This window comes from Oxyura jamaicensis, chromosome 3, assembly GCF_011077185.1.
Source record: "Oxyura jamaicensis isolate SHBP4307 breed ruddy duck chromosome 3, BPBGC_Ojam_1.0, whole genome shotgun sequence".
Taxonomy (NCBI): domain Eukaryota; kingdom Metazoa; phylum Chordata; class Aves; order Anseriformes; family Anatidae; genus Oxyura; species Oxyura jamaicensis.
In genome coordinates this window covers 32,737,723-32,764,021 of record NC_048895.1, presented here as the reverse complement: position 1 = coordinate 32,764,021, position 26,299 = coordinate 32,737,723, and the positions used below count along the sequence as shown (strand labels likewise).

General features: G+C 39.7%; 1 long non-coding RNA gene across 1 annotated transcript; it reads left to right on the top strand.

Annotated features, from left to right (window-relative positions):
• The first annotated feature begins 752 nt into the window (after positions 1 to 752).
• On the top strand, positions 753 to 25,249 carry LOC118164890. The gene is made up of 4 exons (XR_004749723.1): positions 753 to 839; positions 21,707 to 21,714; positions 24,820 to 24,907; positions 25,129 to 25,249. It is a non-coding gene; the product is annotated as an uncharacterized LOC118164890 (long non-coding RNA).
• The last annotated feature ends 1,050 nt before the right edge of the window (positions 25,250 to 26,299 follow it).

Below are 26,299 nucleotides of genomic sequence, written 5' to 3'. Positions count from 1 at the left end.
GGTGTCCGTGCCCATGGTAGGGGGTTGGAACTGAATGGTCTTTATGGTCCCTTCTAACCCAACCTATCCTATGATCCTGGTGGTACTTCTATTTGTTTATGTAGAATCAATGTGTTAAAACCAGGGTCATTAACTGTAGTCAAAAATAGCTGAAGTTCACAGATTATTCTATTATTCCTCAGGGCAGAGTAGGTCCTCTGGTCCTCTGAGACCAGAAGTCACCTGGCAGCCTCTGGGAAGCATAGGGCTGTCAGAGAAGTCTGAGAGACTGCCACCTTGCTGCAGTTTCTTGTGCACACCTCAGGTATGAGGTGTCCAGAAGTCTCACACTGAGTTGAGAGATTTACAGTTGGACTTTATTCATTGTCCCTTACAGGAGCTTGAGGTTTGACCAGAGGGAGAAATACAAAGGAATTTCCCCTTAAATATTTAATAATAAGGAAAAGAATGCCAAAATGTATAAGACCATCTCTATAATGCTGTATTGTCTATCATGGTCATCGGTATGCAAGGCCTTCAAACCCTTACTGTGAAACCAACACTCTGAACCACAAACATACAAGTAAAATTCCCCTTTTCCCTTTCATTTTCTCTCTTTTTCAGAGAATGATTCAGAAAAGACATGAATATAGCAGGTAGAGGACATCACCTTCATCATCAGTCCCACCTGCTCTGTTCCTCCATTGAATCAACACCACACACACATCCCACATGCCCCAGATTACAAATAGGAGTGGTATGGCTAGCAAGGTGGGAGTGTAGTTGTCCTGTGCTTGGAGATGATGCTTGGCTCCTGTTGATCAGGTTTTTTGAAATCAGCTGCTGGACATCAGCAAAAAGTGAGTAATCCTGTACAAAAATAAAGGAGAAGTGTGAAAAGAGGCAGGGGATGTAAGGGCCCTGGGGGCTGCTTTTAAGCAGTAATTGTTTGCTTGAGGAGGGTTGGAGTTAGTTTTTGTTACCTTTTGTCTGCTTTGGTATCTGAAAGTCGCTGTTTTCATTGGATGTCTGAAGTAGATTACAAGTAGAAAATTGGGTAAAGGCATTTGTGTATTGCTATTCATACTTTGTAATGTGCTATTTTAAATAATTGTGATGTATAGAAGCACAAAGAATTATGAATAGCATTGTGGAAATTACTTGGGAAAAGAGAGATTCAAACTAATTTAAAAAAAAAAAAAAAAAAGGCAAAAACTTTGACTTGGGACTTCTAGGTTTTTGTCTACTAAACTGAAAGAAGAATTTCTTTAATTATTTTTCCCATGCATGACCAATAAGATACTGCTGTTCTTTATGGTCTGTGGGAACAGATGTTTATTAACTTTGGCTTATTTTCTGACACCACTACATTCTTATGTAAAGGATTTTAAAAAGAACAGTGATGTTGCCTTGTTCTGCTTGGGCTGGCATGTTGGCATGCTCTGCCTGATAACAGGGTGAATCCCTCTTGGATGAGGGTAAATAAACTCTCACCTCTACTTAACCTTGAATAATTTTTTGTTGTTGTTTTTAAAAAATATACTTCTAAAGAGAGTAGGACAGACTTAATAGAGATAGGCACATATTGGTGTTTCTATGAGGAATATTAAGGAAGCTTAATATGAATTAATATTGGCAGAAGTATGACTTCATGGATTCTGTATTCTAATACAAATATCTCAGTCTTATCTTGCACCCAGAAATTAACTCTCTCAATATATACATTTTATGGTGACTCATTTCTCTGTTATAGAATGAAAAGCAATGCTGTTTTCAGGCATTAAAAATTGACACAGAGAGTTATTCCTCCTCAACTTATATTCATGGAGGTTGTAAAATGGTTCTGCTCAAAGATTAACTCTGCAACATCTGAGCTCTCATGTCTCTGTGATGCTGACAGGAACGGTTCTTTCCTGCCATTTGCATTTGCAGACCATGTTTGCAGCCTGTTTGAGGTGGTCAGGGAGGTGGGACGCAGTTTGGCTGGGAGCAAGCATGGTGTAGCCATGTTCAATCTCTTTGGTCAGAAATTCCTCACCACTTTCTTTGTAAGTGTCTTAGCATTGGCACATTGATGATTTATCTACATTTAGATTAGATTAGATCATTATAATTAGAATAATACACTTCACTGATTTAATTTTGGGCCTCTGTTTTCAAGATGAAAATGATTTTCTTGGCAAATATATTGTAGTAGCTTGTAATTTGGCAAAGAATTGCGTACTGTCTTTGTTCCCATTACGGAAAGGCAGAGAACAGACCTCTGTATTAACCTCACTTGTTCTCAAATCAGGCCTTTACTGAAGGGGGGGGGGGGGGTGATGGGAGGATGGAGATTGAAATAAATTAATAAAAATACAAGTAAATACTGTCTTATAAAAACAGTCTGGTCATGGAAATTTTTGATTGTTTTACGTGACAATCAAGTAGAAATATATCAATTTGCACTAGTGTTAAGCTTGACCCTCTTTTTCATACTTCCACATCTAATTTAAAATGCTTTTTCAACTGTATACATTTAAGCTCTTTTCAAATAAATAAATGCTGGGCATGCTGCACTGAAACCATAGCAAGCTACCACAGGTGCAGCTTCAAAGATTAATATTTCTAGACTGTATTCTGTTGAAGGTCTTCAACAATTTAAGAGTGAGCTCCATTCAAAAGCCTGAGCACACTTTTGAATAAAGAAATAGAGTTTTTTACCAGGTTTACTAAGGGTTGACCAACAACTCTATAAGCAATTCTTCTTCAATAGCTCTATAAACAATTCTTCTTCAATGCCATTTGACTTGTACAAATAACCAAAAATTATCTCAGTAGCTATCTACTAAATTATAAGCAAATATATAATAAATAAATGCATGTTTTAAGTGATTGCTTCCTTGGAATAATTTATAATGGAAATGATCAGGCAATCCAGTGACCAATTATCACATAATTTACTATTTCTGGATCCTATGGTACAGCTGTCATTTAGAAGAGAGATATTAGGATAATTGACTTTTGAATACAGTATTTCCCATAGTCATCTTTTTATGTCATATAAAACTGCCATGTGGGTATTTTGGAACTTTGTGGTCAACAAAGTCTTCTGCCTTCATCAATGCCCTTCCATGCTCCTGAGCTCTGCTGTCCTCTGTTGCAGGGATGATGGTCCAGAGGACCTGGACCACAACCTGACAGGAACCTTCAAAGGACCTGTCCTAATGGCAAAGTACAAGAATTTAGGAAGCATTAGTGTTTAGGAAGAAATGCCTTAATCACAGCTTGTGTAACATGGCTTTTGTTAAGTGGAATTGTAAAGCAGCCAGGCTGGCTGCAGGACAGGAGAGCTGCTATGCAGGACCCAGATTCCTCAAGATGACTGTTCCTCTGGGGGTTGACACATTGCTCATTTGAAGACTTCTGAAGTTTTGCTGGTCTTGAGAATAGTTCTTTAGTTTCTATAATTTTTACTAGTTCTTTTATCAGAAGCTGGAAAGAATTTATTTTTGACAAGCTTGGTGTACCTTGTTTTGAGGATTTTCTGTTTTTTATTAGTTAGTTAAAATAGTTTAGATCATTAGATCAAAGTCTGAATGAAGATAGAAACGCGTTACTTGGAGGCCAGATATTTAATCAGTTAAAACAACCTTACAGCTTTTGTGTTAGTCTAACAGTTGTTAATGTACCTATCTTATTTTTTTTTTTCTGACTAAATAACTGTATTTTAAAAGTTATCAATAAAGTGCTTTTTCTTGGACCATTTTCTAATGGAAAATGTTATAGTCTAGGGAAGTAACTATGTACCTATGTACATATGTAATTATGTTAAAATACTGCATTAGTGCAAGATTTTGGGGTACTATGCCAACAACGTCGCCTTTCTTTTCTACTAAAGAAGGGTAAGCGAGCTCTCCATGGTAGTCTCAAATTTATCGTTAATACTGTATTTTCTAAGGTCACTGCTCATTTCTCTTCTATATGCTACTCTGTTGTGTTGCATGTCAGTGTTTGATTTACTTTAAGCTAATCACTAAATTATTAATTATTTGCAATTATGAGTGACCAAATATGTTAACTATTAACTTAGTTGCAGCCTTTTTCCATATAAAACTTTTACTATTTCCCTTTATCATTCAGTTTGTATATGGGGCAAAGAGAAAATTAAAGCTTCCCTTGCACTCTGGGTTTGCTTCCTCTAGTCTGTTTATCAGGTTGGTAACAACTTGAAGATTGTGAAATGTGATGTCAAACAAATAGTCTTAGCCTCAGGAATACAAGGACAGAAATGGATCACTTTACAGATTACTCCTCTCTAATGTGCAAAAACTGTAATGTTCACAGTCTAATGAAGTAAAGCTTTAAGTGGTTGTGAAATGATCCATGAACTCCAGGCACTTTCCTTTAGGCCAGCTGACACCTGTAAGTTTTAGTCCTTGTGCAGTGTCATCCATCACTATATATAATCCTAACCTGCCAGTTTTTGCCTCCATGGTAGATGTACTCCTTTCTGTACTGTGAGCACTGAGTATTGATGCCAAGTGCTGCGGCTGCATACGAGTCTTGTAGTCTCCTGCTTCAATCATACTTGTTCTTGGGTTGCTCTGTGGAGAAGAGTACAGCTGTGGTGGTATCACTGTATTCAAACAATAAGGTTATGTATGATGAGGGCTTGTGAGACAATTTGCTATTGGTCTGGTTGTGCCTTATTTTTTGCCTCTTGGGCTTCTAAAATAAATGTCTGCTATTGAATTTGCAATGTTGTTTTTCTCTGGTATGCAGAATATTATTTGTTTTCTGACAGTACGTAGATACTGAGTCACATATCAGGGTGGGATGTTAGACGTGTAGATCTGCCTTGTGTCCTGTGTGCTGTGATCTCAGAAGACAGAAAAGGACTTACTCCCCTTGTTTTATAGAAGTGAGGTCAAGGTATGTTCACCTAAATCCTCTTCTCAAAAATAAACCAGGCCTGTAGGTCCTTCATTTTCAACAGTATTTGTGTTCCTAGTTGAATCTCTGCCCTATGGATGACTTGGGCATCCTTTCACACCTGCTGTTTACAAATGCCTGAATCCCCAAAGCACAACGCTTCTGCAGAAACAGATGTTGCATGAGGCAAGGGATCAGAGTCACCCTGAAGACCCTCAGGGTGGTACTGAACAGATTCCCCCACTTTCACTGCTAGTAGAGCCAAGTAGAGCATAACCATTTAGCTGTGCTGTGAGTACAGCTGTCCATACAAATCTTATGTATATCTCTTTAGGAATGCCTGAAATACCTTTACCTTCTGTGGCAGTTTTCTGCAATGGGAGCAGAATAGTTTGGAATGAGGCTTATTATGGGCTATAGGTGTTACATCATGTTCTGAATTATGGAGCAGCATCAAAACTTGGGGTACTCCCAAAAAACTGCAGCGATCAGAGTACTGGGTATCTGGGTAACATGTACTCTCTTTTTTCATAGTTGGGTTTTAGATATGTAACTCCAGAAGAGGACTTACAGGGTAGGATTCCAGACTGAGGGAGATGCCTTCTCAAGTACTTGAACTACTGAATTTCCTTTTCAGCCTGCTGTAGCCTTGCCCGTGTCTATGAAAAGTGATTGTTCAACCACTGAAACATTACGCTGTAACGATTTTGAATGTTACTGAAATTAAACGCCTTCTGTGCTCTGTGTCAAGCCTATCTCATCTCATCATTCAAGTTGCTTTCTATGAATGTGGTGCCAGGCTGGCAAAAAGTTCTGGTGGGTGGATGGTGTGTAGATTTACTCACAGAATGTGACTAAATTCATGTTTGGTGAATGTGAGTTCACTCAGAAAGGAGAGAATTCGAAGTGACAGGTGAAGATGCTTTTATATATTCTTATGGTTATTGCTTGTGAGTTGTTTTCTCTTGTTATTGACATCCTTTCTTTCCCTAAATAAGGGTTGGTTAGTTTGTTTAAAAAGCCAGTGGCTCTGCTTGCCACTTTATATAACCAGCACGTAATTACATCAGGGACCTCAAAGTACTGTGACTTCTAGAGCTACAAAGAGAATAGCATAGGGTTAAATGAACTTCTAAAGATCATCTAGTCCAGCCTACTCCATAAAGCAGAACTAACATTAAAGTTGGATTATATATTTAAATTATGTACAATTGATTTATTATTTTGGAAGTTTACTATATACATTTGTCATACATCTTATGGCATACATATATGTGTTAACTTTATATAGTATATTAATTACGTTAAGTTATATGTATATGACTCTGCACGTATGCTATACTTCTGCCCATTCTAAATCCATTTCCAATCCTCTTTTGCTGGGGCTTCCTCATGACCTTCCACAGCACAAACGCTGCACAGAAACCAGAGGGGGGTGAAACCTTCTTGTCAACACTGCTACGGTCTGAGCAGTTGCCCAGAGATGGGCGGTTAAATCCAGTTCCTTTCTCAGCCAGAGCCCACACAGTTATGGCATCCCTCTAAATTGTTTACAGCAGAGTCTCAGCTTTGAGATTGTTGCTTCTCAGAGCATGAGGGAACGTAATCTCACACAAAGGATGGCTGTATTTGTACATCCCCCTGACTGTGCTGACTTGGGCATTTCTGAACTTGTTTAAGAGTTCTGTGATCAAGAACTGTCCTGACAGATGCACTAAAGGGGCAGGATACAAACTGATGATTGCATGCATGCATTTCTTTAGGGTCACTGAGTCAAGCTGTCCCCTGGAGGCCATCACCACTCTGTCACAAGGCTGGCTGTGGGCCTCCCCCTGAGCCCATCTCAGAGGCACGTTAGGTAAAAGAAGACTAGAGGGCAAGTTGTTAATGGATGTGCGGTTTATGTGCTGATGTTTGTTTTGCTCTTGGTCTCTAGGAAATTCCCCCTGGTTTTAGAAAGGAGAATTGCTTCTGCTTGGAGGTTTCCTAACTTCCAGCACAAGTTTTTAAAAGGTGGTTATTGCTCTGATCTGTCAGTAATTGGCAGGTAGGTGCTGTTCTTGACTCTTTACTGTGCTGGACACTTTAACACTTCATAGCTCAGCACAAGAGGAATACTAAGACTTTGGCACTGCAGGGTCTTTGCATATGGAAAATATTCAAGTTATTGCTGATGCTGGGGAAGGGTATTTCAGGTTTGTGCATAGAATAAGGTAACTAATGAAACAAACTTCCACTATCATTGTAGTTTGGGAGATGTTTTAGTTTTGTATATGGTCCCCCTACATTCCTACTCTGAATTTTGTACTGAGGTTGAAGTCTGAACAAAGCTAGCAATCTCAAGCAAATCTTACCTTATGCATGTAGCTGTGATTTAGTGAGGTTTGTGTGAATGTTTTTGTGGGAACCAAGTATCTTTTGAGAGGTAATTGATCTAGAGAAGCTATATACAACCTTCTAATGGCTAGAATTTTAAGCATTACTGGCTCCCTTTTGGAAAGCATTACTTCTAGAACACAAGGGCATGCATCTTCCAGAATCACCTAGGTTTGATGCAGATCACTTGCTCGAGTCATATGTGTAGCTGTTCTCAATTAGAGACATTTCTTCACTCCTCTCCTTTTTTTTTAACCCTCTCCTTGGTTGGAAAAAAAAAAAAATGGACAAAGCAATGGAGTGAGTTGCCTCAAGCCAAAATGTATGTGGGTTCTAGAAGTAGCAATAGGAGTCTGAAGTCCTGAATGTCTCTGCTATGACCAAAATACTTGCCACAGACCTTTGGATGCAAAGATGCACAATTTGAATGTGCTTTTGAGAGGGAATTCTGAAACGTGCTATTGGGAAACTTTTATCTTGGTTTTCATTTCACTGCTACTGAGCAACCTTGTTTTAAAGCCATTAGTTGTGTTTTGAAAACAATTGCATAGCAAGTAGAACAGCAAATGGATTTAGCAGTGACCTGTATTATGGATGGACTTTCACTGTAATCTCATGAGCCAGTTTGAGCGAGTCTTTTGAATTCACTTCCAAATCTTTTTTTTTTTTTTTTTTTATTGACTACAAGTTCTGTACTACTCTTTATTGATCACAATAACATAAGTCACAGCTTGTGGGTGATCACAGGAAGGGTTGTAAACTAGCAGAACTGATCTGGAGAGCTTGTGGAAACAAGGACGTGCTTTGGTAGCTACAATGGCATCTGTGCTGCTCCTCCAAATGCTATGCAAATAAGTAGCCCTTTGAATATTGATTTTTTGCTAGATCTTGGCATTCACCAACAGGGCATTTCAGGAAAGTTTGCATCTGCTGCAGAATGATCATTTTCCCCATCTAGTAAACAACTGTGCAGAACTGCAGGAATTCCATTCTGGGCTACTATTACAGCATTCGCCAGATACAAACTGAGAGTTGATCCCTGGGCTCTGACTGCTGAGATAGTGATTCTTGTGAGGTTTAACTACAGCTATGTAGCATTCTTTCAGATACCTCAAGAGAAAGGGAACAAGTACCTGTGGCTGGATCTAAATCAAGGGTGAGGATGGCTTCTTTTAAACCTTTAACAGAATCACAAGAGGGGTGTTTTGAGCTCACTGTTGTTTGTATTTCTATTTTATCATAGACAAAAATGAAAGAATGACTTGCACCTACAGTAAATTCAGTTTTCTAAGGAAAATGTCGCACCTGCTTTCTCTCATGAAGGTTATTACCACTTCTTGAAGAATGAGAGCATTCCCTTGAGTTGCATCTAAAATTTGTATCATACTTGCAGCAAGTGAATCAAATAACTCCATCAATCATATCCTTATTTAGTGGCACACAGGCATTACAATGTTCTTTTTCTCTTCTTTACGAGCAGTAACAACGAATTGTTGGCTTGGCTTTGTTCTAGATGCTGTACAGACCAAACAGGGTATAGAATACCACTTTTTTTTTTTTTTTTTTTTTCTTTTTTGATGAAGGCAAAGGCTCGTTTTGGTAAATGCTCACCACTAGCTGTAATGTATTTGCAGAGCGATAAGGGTGCATTAGTGTCTTCTACATCAGCTTGGCCAGTCACTTTGGCTGGCACAAATTACTGTATTGGAGCCAGGCAAGTTGTGCCAGCTGTGGTGATGTTCAAGCTCAGAATATGTAAATATATCCTGTAAATGGTTCGTTTGAGAGAGCTGGGTGAAAGGCACACCAATTATTTTCACTTGCTCATCATACCAGCAAGATATGAGCAATATTGCGTTCCTCTGTTTTGTGTTCAGGGAATGAATCTGATTGTACTAATGTAAACTAGGTATAAATTACCATTTAAACATAATGTTCCCATTTAGGCTTTACCCTGAGTGTGTGAAGTGACTGCACAGATGCTAGGCCATAAAGAAACATCTGACTATTATTCATGTTTGTCTGTGGAGTACCTAATGTGCTGCTAGAGTTACAGAAATAATAAGGAAGAATAAAGACCAGAAGGTATGAGAACCTGAGGCTGAACTGCAAGCACAGGAGATGACTCACAGGAGATTTGGCCACAGAGGGATAAAATTAGTTAGGGCTAAATTTTAATACTTTCAGGTGCAATTCAAATGGTGTTTTTCTTTTTTATTCTTTTTTTTTTCATTTTTTTTTCTTCTGAGAGTCATGGGAAAAACACTAGCTTCTAGAAGATTTTTATGGTCACAATGCATCCAAAAAGATCTCTGTATAATAGAGATAGTGATAATGGACTGGGAAGACAGCTTTTAGTAAAGGCATCTTTTAGGTTATTTGCTGGTAAGTAGAAGTGAGACTGTAAATGTTATAACACACAGGTAATCATAGAATGGTTTTGGTTGGAAGTGACCTTAAAGACCTTCTAGTTCCATCCCCCTGCCATGGGCAGGGACACCTCCTACCAGACCAGGCTGCCCAAAGCCCAGTCCAGCCTGGCCTTTATCACCTCCAGGGATGGGGCATCCACAGCTTCCTGGGAAACCTGTGCCAGTGCCTCACAGTAAACAATGTCTTTCTTATATCTAATCTAAATCTACCCTCTTAGTTTAAAGCCATTCCCCCTTGTCCTATCACAACACCCCCTGAACAAGAGTCCCTCCCCAGCTTTCCTGTAGTCCCCCTTTAGGTACTGGAAGGCTGCTGTAAGGTCTCCCTGGAGCCTTCTGTTCTCCAGGCTGAACAACCCCAACTCCCTCAGCCTGTCTTCACAGGAGAGATGCTCCAGCCACTTTATCCTCATGGCCCTCTTCTGGACTCACTCTAATACTTCCATGTCCTCCTTGTGCTGAGGGCTCCAGAGCTGAATGCAGGGCTCCAGATGGGGTCTCATGAGAGTAATGAGTGCTTCAAAACAAAATTGTGCTACCCACTATGAAAAATGGAGAATAGAGCTCACTTTGAACAAGATCAGTATCACCTGCCCTTTTAGAAATCATTGATTTATTGTAATGGTTTTAATATATGCTTTATGTAACGAAAGAAGAAATGTTAAAAAGTAAATGTTTATAGGAATGTTTTTTTCACATCTTGGCTTTTCATTTAGGATAGCTTATGAGAAACAGTTATGCTTCTTTAAGAATTGATAGAGCTGGAGAATTTGTGGTGTCTGAAGGGACAAAAGGGGGCATTGAGTTCAAGTAAGAGGAAAGTTTTACCCTCCTTGGACCTTCGGCCTGCTAGCTCCTTTGGTCCTCTACAACCCTGCAGCCTCTCAAATATGCTTTGCTGTGCCCTGGAGAAGGTGCATCCTCTTTTAGCACAGCCCACCTGGCCATGCATCTCTGCTTAGATTCCTTTAAACATAATAAAGAATGACATGAATGATATGAGGACCTATTACAAAACAGATAAGAGTATCTGCTGTCTCTGAGCAAACAGACATAATTTCCTGCTCCAAAGCTGTAATTCTTGTGGGACCAAGAAATGCTCATCCTCCACCAAAAAGCTAACAGATAATTAATGTTCAGATTGCCTAACTTTTAACCAGTTATTTAAGTGATGACCACTTGCTTTTCCCAGCTTCATTTTGGAGCCTTTGAGGGGCTGGTGCTTTTTGAAAATCAAGAGACTGCATCAACTTAATTTTCTGTTTACATAGCTCCTGGCATCTTCAAACTCCTCAGATATCATGACTTTTCAGAAAACTGTGCTGATTCTTTGATATACCATTTAACATACATCCACTATTTCTGTTCTTATAGTTCAAACCACTTAACACAATAGAAAGGACAGTGTGGGTTGGGTTTTTGTTTTTCATCTGGCTTTTTAAAATTCTGTCACACTTTCCATCTGTTTTTGTACCTGGGCAGTTTAAATAAGACATCTTACACTGCACCTACTACTGAAGCTATTTCATGCTTCATTTCCTTCTGAGCTCTTGGATAAATACCCTCTGGTCCTGATGAACCTATTTTATGCTCTCTTCTGAAGTTCAATTGAATGTAGAACCTTAGAGGTACTTTCCATTAAAACAAAAATGTATGTGTGTCAGTGGGAGCTTTTGGTGGGAGAATTTTCTAAACTCTTCCGTGCTTATCATGCATAAAAATTAATTTATCTGTTCTGGCCTTATCTTCTCTGAATGACTCTTTTGTGTTTGGACCACGTATTCTACAGGCTTGCTGGCAGACTCTTGGTTTTTGATGGTTTTGTAAAAAATGATTTATTACTCTTTATGCATTAAGTTGTTCCTTAAACTATTTTGGCCTGCCTTGCTATGTTTCTACATTTAACTGGCCCCAGAATTCACTCTAATTCATTTTCCCCATTTGAACATGATGTCAGCTTCATAAAGGTCACCTTCTCACTTCTGAAACCTCATCTAAAACAAATGCTGTTGATCAAAGCGAAGATGATGTAAGTTAAACGTGAAGCTACTGCTGGCCAGCCAGTGAAGACTGTTGTATTGGTGAGAAACCCAGACATAATGGGAGAGCTGTAGGGTGGTCAGGAGATTCAATAGGGCTTAGAAGGTACTTCAAAATCTTTTTTGCTTGGAGACGTGAACATGCTGCCGTTGCTTGTTGTTGCCCTCAACAGAGTGGGGGGGGGGGGGGGTATGAGAATTTGTAAATGACAGAATTACACCTTTGTTCTTCAACTTTTCCTCCTAGTGGATTAAACTGACAGCTCTCGAACCTGGATTATCCATTTGGTTCAAAAACAAAAATATTAAAACTATTGAGTGAAATTAGTACCATTAGGACCCAAGCCCTGAGGGGAAGAACCTGGAGGTGTTGGTGGATGAGAAACTCAACATGAGCCAGCAATATGTGCTTGCAGCCCAGAAAGCCAGCCATATCCTGGGCTGCATCAAAAGCAGCATGGCCAGCAGGTCAAGGGAGGTGATTCTCCCCATCTGCCCTGCTCTTGTGAGGGCCCACCTGTAGTCCTGCATTCAGATCTGGGGCCCCCAGCACAAGAAGGACATGGGAGTATTAGAACTAGTCCAGAGGAGGGCCACAAAGATGACCACAGGGCTGGAGTACCTCTCTTGTGAAGAAAGGTTGAGGGAGTTGGGGTTGTTCAGCCTGGAGAAGAGAAGGCTCCGGGGAGACCTTACAGCGGCCTTCCACTACCTACAGGGGGCTACAGGGAAGCTGGGGATGGACTCTTGGTCAGCGAGTGGAGTGATAGGACAAGGAGTGGTGGCTTTGAACTAACAGAGGGGATTCAGCCTAGATATAAGGAGAAAATTCTTTACTCAGATGGTGGTGAGGCACTGGAACAAGTTTCCCAGAGAACCTGTAGAAGCCCCATCTCTGGAAGTGTTCAAAGCCAGGTTGGATGGAGCCTTGAGCAACCTGGTCTGCCAGGAGGTGTCCCTGCCCACAGCGGGGTGCTGGAATTTGATGGTCTTTAAGTCCCTTCCAACCCAAACCATTCTGTGAGATTGCTGTTAACAACCAGCCAAGTATTTCAGCAAATAATTTCTCCATGAGCATCAACTGGTATGGAAATATCCTATAGCTGTGCTGCATACAGGGGGGTTATTTTTTCACTTCTAACGTCCTACACTATAGCAGCTTAGGGCTGGCCATTAAAATGCACTTTAGTGTATTAGGTGTGATGGGATTTGCATATATTTGAAAACCCCCATTCTGTAGTGCTTGGATTATAATTATGTTAGGTGAATCTTTTCCAATTGCTTGCTTTTATCATTTGAAAACTAGCACAGACTTTTTAGCTACTTTCAGTTGTAGTCCATAAAACTTTCTGGAATTGCAGCAGCGGCATAAGGTGGTATCTCCAAGCTCCACTGTCATATAAAGGGCTGTACAGTTACATTAATTGGTCTCTGTTCCACTACTGTGAAGCTATTCATTTTATAACCCTACTCCTCACAGCTCCTTGTAGTATAATAGGTATGGTAGTCTGAGTTGTTGTTTTTAACTCTTTTTTAAAAAAAGTTAGCACTTTAAAACAGAATTCACTGTTCATTGGCTTGGTGGTGAGAAGAAAAATTCAATGAAAAAAGCTATTGAGTACCTCATAGTACAAAAGGTTTTTATTGTTGTTGTTCTTATTGTAACTATTGTTTGGACCTAGTTCTCTACCAAGTATGTGGTGTCAAATCCCCCATCCATAGGAGAGAAGGTGTCAGCCATTTAGGAGCAGTGGAAGGAGTTGTGGACACCTTGTGTGGGGTGGTACCTCTGCTATGCAAACCTCTTGTATGACAGCTGTGTGCTTATTGAAATGACAAAATTCAGTGTGAGACCCTATGGAAGGATAAAGGAATAGTTACTTTAAGCAAAATTGATTTATCTCCATTGAACTCAGATTTCATTCACTGTCAAGACATATGCCTACATGGTTTTACCAGAACAAGGAATGTTGGTAATGGAGTCTTTACCAGTCCTATTACAGTGCTTTTTTTTTTGTATGTGTGAGATTGGCAGCAGTCAACTGGATTTTGAAGGTTTGTTTTATGCCCCCTAGATTTGGATGCTGTTCAGATTTCTTTCATTATTTTGCTGCAGCCTTAAGTCTTGGGTAAGGTGTGAGTTTCACAGTTCTTTACCTTACCTGTTCCTCATCTTCTTGTCACCTAATCAGTAGGTTGACTCCAAACAACTATTCTTCCTGCCTGGAACTGAACAAAACCGGGACCAGCCAAGATTTCTAAAGGGGTACAGAGAAAATAAGGCTAAAATAAAATCTAATCACTTAACACCCAAGCAGGAATTTCCTTGAAGAAGGAAACTCTGAACTTATCTTCTGCATGTCAGTACCACTGATTTAGCTCTGTACCAAAAATGTAGTTTTTCTATATGCCTTTTCTCCCTTTTCCTCTTCATCAGCATTCAGATCAGGGCTAGGGGTCATTCCCCTCTCATATAGGTAACTCCACATCTCCCTTCTGACTTCACTATTTCCCCACCAGTTGTAAAAACGTTGTTTCTTTCAAAATGCAGCTCTTAAATTCATGTTCCTTTAAACTCCTGATTTCCTGACTCTTACAATTTCTTTGTTATGATCCTTGATTTCTCCTGCCTAGGCCCTTGTCTCTCTTAACTCTACTAATAATATTAGTAAACTAATTTTTTTTATAAGCACATGGAAATAATATTTTTTATTATGTTTTAGCTTAATAACACTAAATGACACTTGTAAACACGTTTTAATCTATATAGTGCCAAAACTTCTGCTAGAACTAAAATTCTGAGCTTACTGGCTCCAGCTAAAATTTACTTTTATTTCATAACTATCACCAGAGAATTTCAGAAGCAGTCAGCTTGAAGTCCCAGTTTGACCTCTCTACTGGCCTTGCCAGATGGGTTCCCCTAAGAATGATAGTAAGTGACAAGTAAAGAATGAGTCAGAAATTCTCAGAAAATAACATAAACAATCCAAAATGTAAATGAATACAACTGGGGGGGGAGTGTTCATGTGTAGTCCCTGAAGAATTTAGAAGCAATCAGAGTCCCTAGTGAGGCATTTAAAACATCACACAAGGTTTAAATATCGTAAAGAAATGAGTAATATTTCTATCATGATTCTTCCTCAGCTAAACAATTGTTTTGAGAAAGCAATTGTGAGATACTAAAGTCCTGCTTTTCACACATTTCTAAGGTAGAGAACTAAAAACATGGCAGTTAAACAGGGCAAGTTCTCCTTCTCCCATGATGCAGTATATGAAACTGTTTGATTCGGTTAAAGGATAAATGTATGACATCAACATGTGTGTGATCACATACATGGCTTTGTGTTCTGACCGGAGAGCAACCTTGCAAATGATACTTTGGATCCAAGAATCTTAACCTGGAGCTTTGTCTTTTAGTCTGAGTTTTTTCATATTTCATCTATATCTGTCTATCTAATACTATATATAATGTGTGTTTTTCTCCATATCTGTAATGAAAGAACACATTTGGAAGTAAAGATATCTGTTAACACATTTTATAATGCTTTATGCTTATTTGAAAGGATGATTTATGCTTCCATCACTCTTCTTTAAACCTGAAACATAGTTGAGTTCATCCTTACACTGTATGCAATTCTTCTAATTAATATTTTACATTCTGTTGCCAAACAGTCAGAGAAGGTATGAATTATCCTGACTAATGCAGTTGAGATAATGACGTATAGATAGTATCATTTTTACCAACATCTCAGCTGTGACATTAACATATTGAGCTTTACTTCATTAAACAGCCACAGCCTTGTAAGGTAGGAAAACTGTCTACACAGTTATGACAAATTTGCAAAGGTACATAAGAGGAAACTTTTCAAGTGGAAAGTTGTTTACCTTACACACTGCCTCCTTAACCAGTTTTTGGTAATGTGCACATTCATGCTATTTCTTAATGCAATTGCCATGCTTTGATCTGATCACAGGAAATGTTTCAGCTCTTGACTGTCACAGGTTTAGGCACAGCCATAGAAGAGACCTCAAAAGGCACGTGGAGCCAGTGATCTAGCCTTCACTAAAGTATCATAAACATTTCTAGTGCTAGAATGTCAAAACTTTTTTTTTTTTAATTGCCAATCAAGCCAGCTGGGGAGTGCAGGCAAATGCGGAGTTTCTGTCTTTCAAAACTTTCTAGGTCACATTTTTTCTGGGGGTTTACAAAATAAATCTGAGAAAGTTCATAAAGTTCATACAGCACAGCAGCCCATGGGGTGGCTCTACTCCCATCCCTCTCTATATATATTTATCTGATTATTTTCCAGCTGACTTCTTTATGCAGCAGAAATTCTGTTACAGTTAAATTGTCCTTCCCAAGCCCAAATAAAAACTAAGGCAACAAGAACGCATGAATTTTTCATCTTGTTCAGCTACCAGCTTAGTATACAGTGTTTGAAAGGCACACTAGCATGAAAAGCAGCAGAGATGAGCACTTGAGTATTGAATAAGGCCAGGGTAGAAGGATTCAATTTTCCCTAGGAATAATACAAGCTTAGTTTGGACAAGAGGAGTGTAGCATTAGAAATTGCAATGTTAATGCTCTGTTATGTGGCCAATCACTGTTCCAATATTTTTTGTTCTCCTGTAGCTCAAGAGTTTACTGAACTTGGAAACCAAATGCCTACATAACCGTTGATGAGCATTCGGATGGCATAGCCATCATGACAATTTAGCAATCAGTTTTACAGGCCAGCAGTCAGTGAGTGTTTAGGAACTCAGCTTAAAAAAAATCACAGGCCTGAGGTCAGCAGTTTTTCAGCTGGCAGGATTCAGTGTGCCTTTGGGTCTTTAAGTCTCAGGTCCCTGTGGAGAGCACGGAGGTCAGCAGTGCCACCTTGCAGGCTTGCTATGGAGAACATCCAGTACAGGTCGGGACAAACACATATATCACGACTCATGAAACAAATAAGATGCAAGCAACTAATTGGTGTCAGCAGTCTGTCTATTGATGCCCTGAGCAGTAAGGAGGTGAAACTTGCCAAGTTGTTACAGACTTAGCTGTAATGCTTTCTGTCATGAACTAGCAACTAAATAACTGAATGTGTGGTGGAACCTCAACAAAATTCACCTGAGAAAAGCATTTAATCATGCTGAAATCTCAAGTAAGGGAGAGAGAGGCTTGTGATCTGGACAGGAGTAGTCTTGTTGCTCTTATTCTGTGCTGTTCCTCCATGTATATTTCTTTGTACTTGGTGCTTGATTGTCTTCCCACACAAGGCAGTAAACAAAATAAGGGGAAAATAAACTGACTTACACCAACACAGCCTGTCAAGTAATAACACGTCTTCTACAATAGAGCAATGACGGCAGCACAAAACAGCGAGAGCTGGAGGAAATATAACAGAATTGTATCTAAATCATGTTTAATAAATTCAAATGGCCAACACATGCAAAACAGGCTGTGCAACAAGGAAAAGTTATGCCTATTATCAACTAGTCAAAATGCTGAATATCAATCTTAGCTCTACTTGGTTGTGAGGAACCTAGGGGTTAAATCTGATACAAGGCCACTTTTCTGAAGGAGTTCAGCAAGAAAACTTTCTGCTTCCAAAATACCCAACTTTCTCAGGATATTTTGGAATCAAAAGATCATATTTCTTAAGCTACAATGAAACATCCAAATGCTTCTTATTGAATTACATTTTAAAACAAGATTCCAAACTCCTTTAAAGTCTGGAAACCTGAGATTCTTAAGTTGTCCTTACGGCTGGCAGATCTGAGTGTCACTGGGTATTTTTGTTTGTTTCCCTAAGATGAGAAACAGCAGTTGGAAAATGTTCTGACCGCTGCCTTTGCTTCCCATTTGCTATCCCATAGGCTCCAAATGTGAGCAGTTGAGCTGCGAGCCTTGTGATTGCAATTTTCTCTCATCCTGTTCCCCAGCATTCCCCTCCCCAGGGAAACTATTAGTTAATCATCCTGAGATCTCCTTTTTGTGAGCCAAGAATCCTCCAAGTGGAAACCTGCACCTGGCTATTCACTTGAATCATGGGGGAGGGGGGGGGGGGTGGGAAAGGGAGAACCAGCTCATCTACTTGTTGTATTCTGGGCACACTTTTCCCATTTGATGTATTACCTCAGAGAGATGTGACCATCAGAAAAGTCTTGATTTGGCTGAGCTGTCCTGTCTTCATCCCGGAGTTATCAAGCCATGACTGAAGCTCCTACTTGGCCCATCCAAGGCTGTAATACTGAACACTTATCTATTTCACTAGCAATTTTATAAGTCTTCATTAAAGAATATTCCTTCCCTTATCCTTGCTGGTGTTAAAAATGATAACACTGAAAAATCTCTTCTGCTAGTAAAACTGCAAGCAGTTATCTCCTAGTGTACAAGAATAAGGGTTCCAAATAGTACTAAACAAATACAGATATTTTTTTAAAGAATTCTGAAAGAGCACAGTGATTAAATATTAGTCCATATAGTCTATAAGTCGGTGGCTGAATGCTGCAGCAGTATTCCACCTGGCATCTCAAAAGTTCTCACAAATACCTGCCTAAGGTTCTGGTGCCAAATGAATAAGTTGGCTGCTGCAGCACAGCAGCTGCTTGGCCTCCTTCTCTGGGAGGCTCCTGTCAGACCAGATAGCAAACCTCAGCTCTGACCTGCTCTGGCAGTTTTCTGTTTCTAGAGAATGGCTTTTACAATGCAGAAATGCCTTATTTATTAGTTCTAACACAGATTTAGGTGTGTTTTTCTCAGGCTGCTGCTGTGCGAAATAAAATTTGGAACAGCACAGATGAAGGTGGGAGGCTGTGGTGCTGGAATGCTATATTTATACCTAGAGCTATCCACCGCTGCTGCTGTGTGCATTAATGAATTCTGAAGTGTGGAACTAAAATGGGAGATGTTCTCACCCTTGGAGAGCCAAGGGGCACGAGGGCCTTCAGTGGAAAACATTGTGTTCAATCTCATCTAGAAAGCACTTCTGAAGTTAATTTTGTAGCTTCTGTCACTTCCTCTCCCTGGTCCCTGAAAAAAAAATAAGTGAAACCTGTCCTGTTCTAGATACTTCCTCTGCTCCATGGGGAGGGAAGAGATTTCCTTGATTTGGTTAAAGAAAACCACCCAGAATGCCCGTGTGCTGTGCTTTCAGTTTTGCAGTAGAGGAGAATTATCAGTCATCAATCCAGCCAGATGATGGAAGACAGTTTGCTGCTCATGCTTGTGCCTGTTTTTCTCTTCCCCCCTCCCAAAGTAGTTTAACTACCCAGTAGAGACATGGGTTGACTTAGGGGCACGTGTCCAAAAGTAGGAGAGAATTAGATTTCCACAGGACCGAGCTCTGAACTGCTATGCTATATTGCTGAAAATGTCCTTCTTAACAAATGTCAGTGAAATAGCCTGAGCTCCTCCGTGTAGGGGAGGAAAATAACTTATAGCCCATAACTAACAACTGTGACTCCTTTGCTTCTCTTCACTTCCATTATCCAAATTTACTTGCCAACTAACTGCTATGAATAATGCTTGGTCTGTAGATTTTCCAATAATTTCCAGTAATAAAAACTCGACTTTTGAACATTTATTAAATACAGAGGTTACATGGCATCCACGTTCTCCAGTTACACATAACTCTTTGAAATAGGCTTGCCAGTTCCAGGGTTTCTGATTACAAAATTTATCTTACCCAGCTCTTCTGCTTCATAAAGTAAATGTGTAACATTTGCTCCCTCTCTAGTTTGTAGTCAGGAACACTCCTGATTTGCCACTGTCTTCATAGGCTCCCTAAGAAGCACCAACACAGCCGAGCAAAATGCATTAAACTGTTTGAAAGAATATTCTTTAAAAGTGTTTAACTGCATTTGATCATCTCAGTTCAAATGAAAGATACTATCAGCAGATGTAAGCTGGTAGATAATTAGGCAAAAGGAAAAGGGTGATGAAGTGATAATTAGGTATTTCACTTGGAGTTGAAAATCAAAACTAACATATGCTAAGCAAAATTAGAGAATTTCTGATTCATGCTGATCCAGCATATTGATGCAAATATCCTTGCTTCAGCCCTTTGACTACACCCAAGTATTCCCAAGTTCTCCTACAAAACTGTAGCAGTAGCTGAAGCAGGAGGTGACAGACAGATGGACGTGCCTTGCAAATGGATCTGAGTATCTGCTGCTGTGGGGGCTTTGTAGCTTCAGCCTCCTTCCAGCCAGGTGCAACCAGGAGCACAGGTTGGGTCTGCCTGAGCAGCTCCAAGGTGCTGCTTCTCCCAGCACTTCCTTCTCCTGAAGGTCTCTAAGCAAAGGGTCTCCTTCTGTAAAGCTGCACGACGCTGAAGTAATTGCAACTGGTGAGTTATGCCACTTGAGGCTTGAAAAAAAATAAATGTTTTAAAATAAATAAACAAATGCCCACAATTGTAAGACAATCTGAAGTAAGACAATCTAAAACCTTACATGCATGTCAAACAGAAGAATGCTTTTTGTCTGAAGTCTACAGTTTTAAAACGAAAGATATTGGGTCTGCTTCTACGTAGAAGTTAAGCCATGCTGAAAAATTGCCTGTGAAAAAATAGGCTTTTCTTCAGTGCACAGCAAACTCTCCAGTCTGTGTACACTAGCGATTAAAATATCTACAGTATGATAAAATGTGATCTCATATCCTATTTGAGTGGCCAAGTTAAATTAGAGGCAATTAGGACTAATTTGGCTTCTTCCTGAGATCATAAATGTGCAGATGAAAGCTCTGATTAGAGAGTAGGGAGCGTAGCTTTATTTGATTTTTGGCTTTGAATGGCTAATGTGTTCTTACCTTTGAAGATCTGAATTACTAAAATGACAGCAAAATAATAAAAACATCAAAGTTAAATTGATTTTAAAGATTAAATCGATGAATTAAAGTGAAGAGGTACAGAGGACTTTTTTTTAAGCAACGGGCAAGAACTATTGGTATTTCAAAATACCTCAGTATCAAACCTTTTGTAATTATTCTCTGTGGCATAAAATACATGAAATGGAATTAGAAGGAATTTCCCACTGACTTACAGGGATGCCTATTTAAATAGTCATTTTTCTGCCTGAGATCAAAAGAGCAAGACTTGAGAATTTAGGAATCTTCTTCTGTGTCCCTGAGATGAATTGTGTTTTTCACAAAGAACACTTTTAGGCTAACTTTTTCAGCTACAGACTTCATGGCTGATGTCCTTCAAGTCTTTGTTCAGTAAACAAAATCAAGACATAAGCCTTCAGTCTCATATTGAATACAATTTTATGCCTAGGGATGGCCTATTAAAATAATTGTTTTTGTTCTTCTAAGGCGAATTATTTACCTGTTCCTAAATGTGTTTTATGTGAGTATACATATAAAAGAGACTATGCCTGAGTTCTGTAACCAGGAACACAAAGTTTCTATGTGTCATCTAATTAGAGATCAGAAAAAGAATATAATATAAATAAGTCTGGCTCTTCACTGTGGAAAAATCCTGTCATGGAGAAAATAATTTAAAAGGGTGTCATAGTGCGATATCTGAGTGAAATGGTCACTCTCTGCCTATTGAGCAAGTTAGTTGTGCAAGGGGAAGGCATTTTTCTATATTCCGTTTTTCAAAAGCAGGCTTACTAAAATGGCCCAACCCTTGGATCTCCCGGTGCTCGGAAGAACTGCTAATCTTTAACAAGTAGGTTTGTTTTACATCTTGCAAATCTTAAACCTGTCACCTCTGCCCAAGCAGACCAATGAAAATATGGAATTGAGAAAGAGGAAGATACTCTGGATTCAAATGCCATTGCCATCCTGCCACAGAATGTCCCTGCATAGAAACACCAAGAAGCATTTTTTTTTTTTTTTCCCTGAAATAAAACTGCTTTAATAGCCTAAGAATTAATTTACCAGATGGGGCTATATCTGTGTGCTGCATGAAACAGTGCCCCTTCTTCAGAAGGCACAAGCTTGGTCTGTATGTTCCTTTGTTATTATAACAGGGCTGAAGGTGGTAGGAGTGGTGCCAGCTCTTCTAGAGAGCTTCTTATTTGCCGCCCAGAGATCTATCTAGGCTTGAACCATTTATTAAACTCCCTCTTTGTGTATTATCAGCTTGTCTCGTTTGAGAACAACTTTCACCTGTCCTATTGAATTCAAGTCATTGAGTAGAAAAGAATCTAAGATTAGACCATAAAGATAGCTACTGAAATCAGTGGGTTTTTTGTTTTGTTTTGTTTGTTTTTGTGGGATAGGGATAATTCAGGCAAATCCTAAAATCCAATATTGCCAAAAAAAATTGGCTTAAATCTACCCTTTAGAAGACAATCTCATCTTTAATACAAGTTCCCCAGTTTTGGGAAGGGCCAGATCCTCTGAAAACAGAGGATGTCCTATGTTTTTGTCATCTCAGTTTGGTCAGGCTTTCATGATGCTTTACTTAAGATGGTTCAGGCAGCGTCTGCACCCAAAGCCTCTAAACCTGTTGTTTCAAGATTTTTTGCTCTGTTTCATAGTAAAATTTGTGTAAACCCAATGTCAGACAAAGAATGTGTGGGCTGTGCTTCTAGGTTGCTGCTGATTGCTACTAAGTTGTACCTTGATCAGGAGTTTCCCAAAGTATTCAGCTTTCAGTCAAAAAACTTCCTGCAATGTTATTACTGACTGTTTGGCCAGAAAGGAACACCAAAAACTGTATCACTGATTGGTACTTTGGTAAGTTGTTTTCCTCAGCCACAACACTTATGAGAAAGAATTCATATGCAGAAAAAGGCAAATGTAACAAATGAAAATGCCTTCCCACCCTGTTACCCCTCATTGCCCCTTTCTGCTGTGCCAGTGGCATTGCCCTATGGCTCCTCTTCATGTTAGTTTATTAAAAAAAAAAAAAGAAAGAAAGAAAAAAAAAAAATAACATGGAATAGGTGTTGAAGAAGAGGGAGGTAAGTGGTGCCTGTGTTACAAGCTGGAGGGAATAGGTGCCTTTGAGAGGTTTAAGGTTTTTTCCCCCTTTGAAGTGCACTTTAGTCTATTACTTGTATAGTAATGAGTGCCTCACAAGGGTTAACTGCATGTTCAAGAAAATATGGAAGAGACTCAACTTCTATTGATATCAGCAGGACTGAAACTACAAGATTTGGATTAATTTCTCTGAATTGGATTGCGAGTAGAAATAAGGGAACAAATACATCCGTTTGACTCCAAAAGCATACAAAACATGAGTAGTTTTTTTATTAAAAATGGACACCTGGTGGGTCTGACTGTCTTATCTTTGCAGTGCCTTTGAGAACCACTTACAGAATATAGAGGATACTTAAGATGCCTGTTGGCTTCATTTAGCTCTGGAGTGTGCCCTGATGCAAAAATAACATGATCTCTCCCACCAGTTTTTTGCCTATTGTCCTTGGGTGATGTAAGAAGCTCTGTGTGTGTGTGTGTACAGCAGACATGTAGCCTACTAGTTTTGAATTGTGTGTGTGAATTGAAAATATGTGTTCTGAGAGTCAGGGAACTTGGAAAGAATGAGGTCATTGTGCATAATAAATCCCCCATATGCTTCTCTTCTGCCCTACAGCCCACAAGAGAAACATTTCTGAGAGGGTTATTTTATAATTTACATTCCTATTGTCAAAACTGGGAAATGAAGCACAGATACATTATGAGGAATGGCTTTTTCATTTTAAATGGGGGAAAAAATAGGAATTTGAGATATAACTGCCTGGAAAACAAATTTGAGGTTCATTAAATCAACTATATTTAAAGGAGGTGAGACCAGAGGTAAAAGCAAAAGAAAACTTGAGTATAATATATATTTTACTGCCGTACATAGCATCTGTGAGATATCACAGATGTTAAATTTGCCACAGGAGGGCTCTCCTGGTCTTCACTTGAAGGAATATATTTGTAGGAATGGTGAAAACTACAAGGAAAAAAAATATATATATATTCCCATAACAAGAATATTGGGCACACTGCCCTGGTTCACAGGGCATACTCCACCTGCAAATAAATATCACTTAAAATGTGGTGCTAGCACAGTGACTGCACGCTTTGCTTCTTCAAGAAAAAATAGTAATTAAAATACTGTCACAAGATCAGCTAGTTCTTGGTGAAGCAGGAGAGAGGGAGAACTCCAGGCTGTAAAGAACTTCTAAGATAGGCAGGCACTGAGCTTGGGCTGGTGTTTAGTCATGAGAGAACGGTAATTACATACGGACATTTGTACCTCTGGCCCACTGCCTGCACAAGGACTAACCGCATGTTGACATCTGGAGTTATATAGCCTCCGAGGGCTGTGTTGTGGCTAAGCAACAGCCTGTTATAGGAAGTCTGAGGAAGAGCTCTGCATGTTGGCAGCTCCTGCAGGATTTCGGCTTATGAGAGGCAGAAGGTCCCCAGGGGTGCCGATAGCAACTTACTGAAGTATCTGATTGCTTCGCAGTCCTGCAGTTAGTCTCGTAACAGCCTTGGGAAGTGGGCAAGTATTAATGGCCTCATTTAACCAGCGGAGGACAGAGTAGCCAGATTCAAAGAGGAATTAATGCACCCAGGTCTAGAATCAGGATCCAAACCTTTTGCCCATTCCCTTCCAGAAGCATCCTGGTCTTGACACCACCTAAGTTCTCTGGAGGCAACCCTTTTTTTGTCTTAAGTTCCAGAAATGCTTTAGGCTTTGTAAATATCCATAGCAGCCTCAGTCTGAAAAGCTTGGCTCTGTAAGCTAAGCAGAGTGGTATCTGACTTCCCAATGGGATTTTTGGGTCCAGGATCATCAATCCTGCCTGCCTGTTGGCATTTTCCCAGTCTCAGTTTTGGGCTGTGACACTCTGGTGCTTTTCAAAGATGACATGGAACTGTACAGGAACAACGTGTCAGAAACACTTCTAATAAGCAGCTTGGATTCTCCCGGTTTTGTATTGACAACTTAGTGGACAGAAACCAAGTTGTATACTTGGCCATGCAGCAAGACAAAGGTTTCTGAGCTGCTCTATCTAGCTGCATAGGAATAGATGTTTGGGTTCTCACAAACAGCAGTTGTGCATTTTCTGTTTGAGGCTCGAGCTGGAGCAGCTGTGGACTATAATATTCATCTTTCACTGCAGCCCTATGTTCATAGTCTACTATGAACACTGGCCTGTGCATGTGGGAGAAGCAAGTTCACTTTTGTCAGCTCTCCCTGCCTACAGGAATAGCCTAATGCCAGGGTAAGTTTTGCTCTTGCTGATTTTCATTCTTAACATGGCATTTGTTGATCTTGAAGCTGTCATCATATGAGTAAGCACGTAAAATTCAGGACTCAAAGATAAGCAAAATGGAATTTGTTTCTGCAGGCAGAGGTTACACCAGTCCTCTGGGGTTTGGGTTAAAGTCTCATTTGATTCTGTTTTGTTAAAGGCTGTAAAAAATAAAAATCTTTCTCCCTCAGATGAATTTGAACAGGAATGATGATCACTTTTCCTGAAGAGCTGTCACATACATTTTTCCCTTGTTGCAAGAAGCTCGTTCCCAACTAAGTTAAGGAGTGCTTGGTTGGATGTGAAGCCTCTGGAGAGATGAGAAGCTCATACGCAGCCCCATGTTCCATTATGCTGCCTTTTTGTAGCTCCAGGGCGTTTCCTGCTCAGTGGCTTTCTTGCATCCCTGTCTTTTGAAGATTTCTCATTTTTTTGTGTGTGTGTGTGTGTGTGTTATACAAGACTACTAGGTGCTAAACTATGGATTTATATTTCACTTTGAGGCACTGCTCAATACAGTTTAGCTTTAAAGCTTTTAGGTCTTTTACTGCATCAAGTCATTAACATAAGGGCATAGCATTAACATAGTGAGGCAGTGCGTCCTGTTTGTAGCCCTGGCCTAGGCCTTGCTCATTGTCCCCACAGTTTTTCCTTCTTGCACATTTTTAACCAGAATGAGAATTCTTTCCTGTAAGTCACTTGTGTTACAGTGTGCTTCAACTCCTTCAAGACCAGCTTCTGTAATATAGTCTACTTTTTAATGCTTTTTCCCAGAAAAGAGCTCATTTATTCTGGAGAGCCTTGTTCAATGTGCGAAATGCAAACTCCTTCAATGATTTCCAAATATTGCTGAAGGACTTTTCTGATAATCTTGCCAACAGAAGATGTCTGGATCAAAAAGATGCAGACTCTAGATCTTTTCATTCACTCTCCTTGTCAGGTAGCATAATTTTCACTTGTCAGTCAAGGCTGAGTTAGTGCTTCTTTGCCTCTTTCCTTGTCAGCTCTCGTGTGTTTGAAGCGTCAGCACTTCAAAGCTCTGATTTTCCATAACTGTTTTCTTTCTATTAGCCAAAGCTTTAAATTACTTTTCTTCTCTACCTCTTCAGCTCCTGGTTTGCCATAATGAGACTTTCTATTGTTTTTTATGGTTGCACCGAGTATCTAGCTCTAATTCTGTGCTTTTCCCAGTGCATTCATTTTAGCTTGTTTTCTGTCTCCTGGTTGTCCAGCCAGGTTCACCTGCTTTAGCATTAGTCTTCCAAAGTACTGAGCCTTGGGCAGTGTGGGACTAATAATGGAAACTGTGAAAAGAAGGAGGGGAAGGAGTGAACAGAAATGCTCTCTGTCATCTTTGAACAA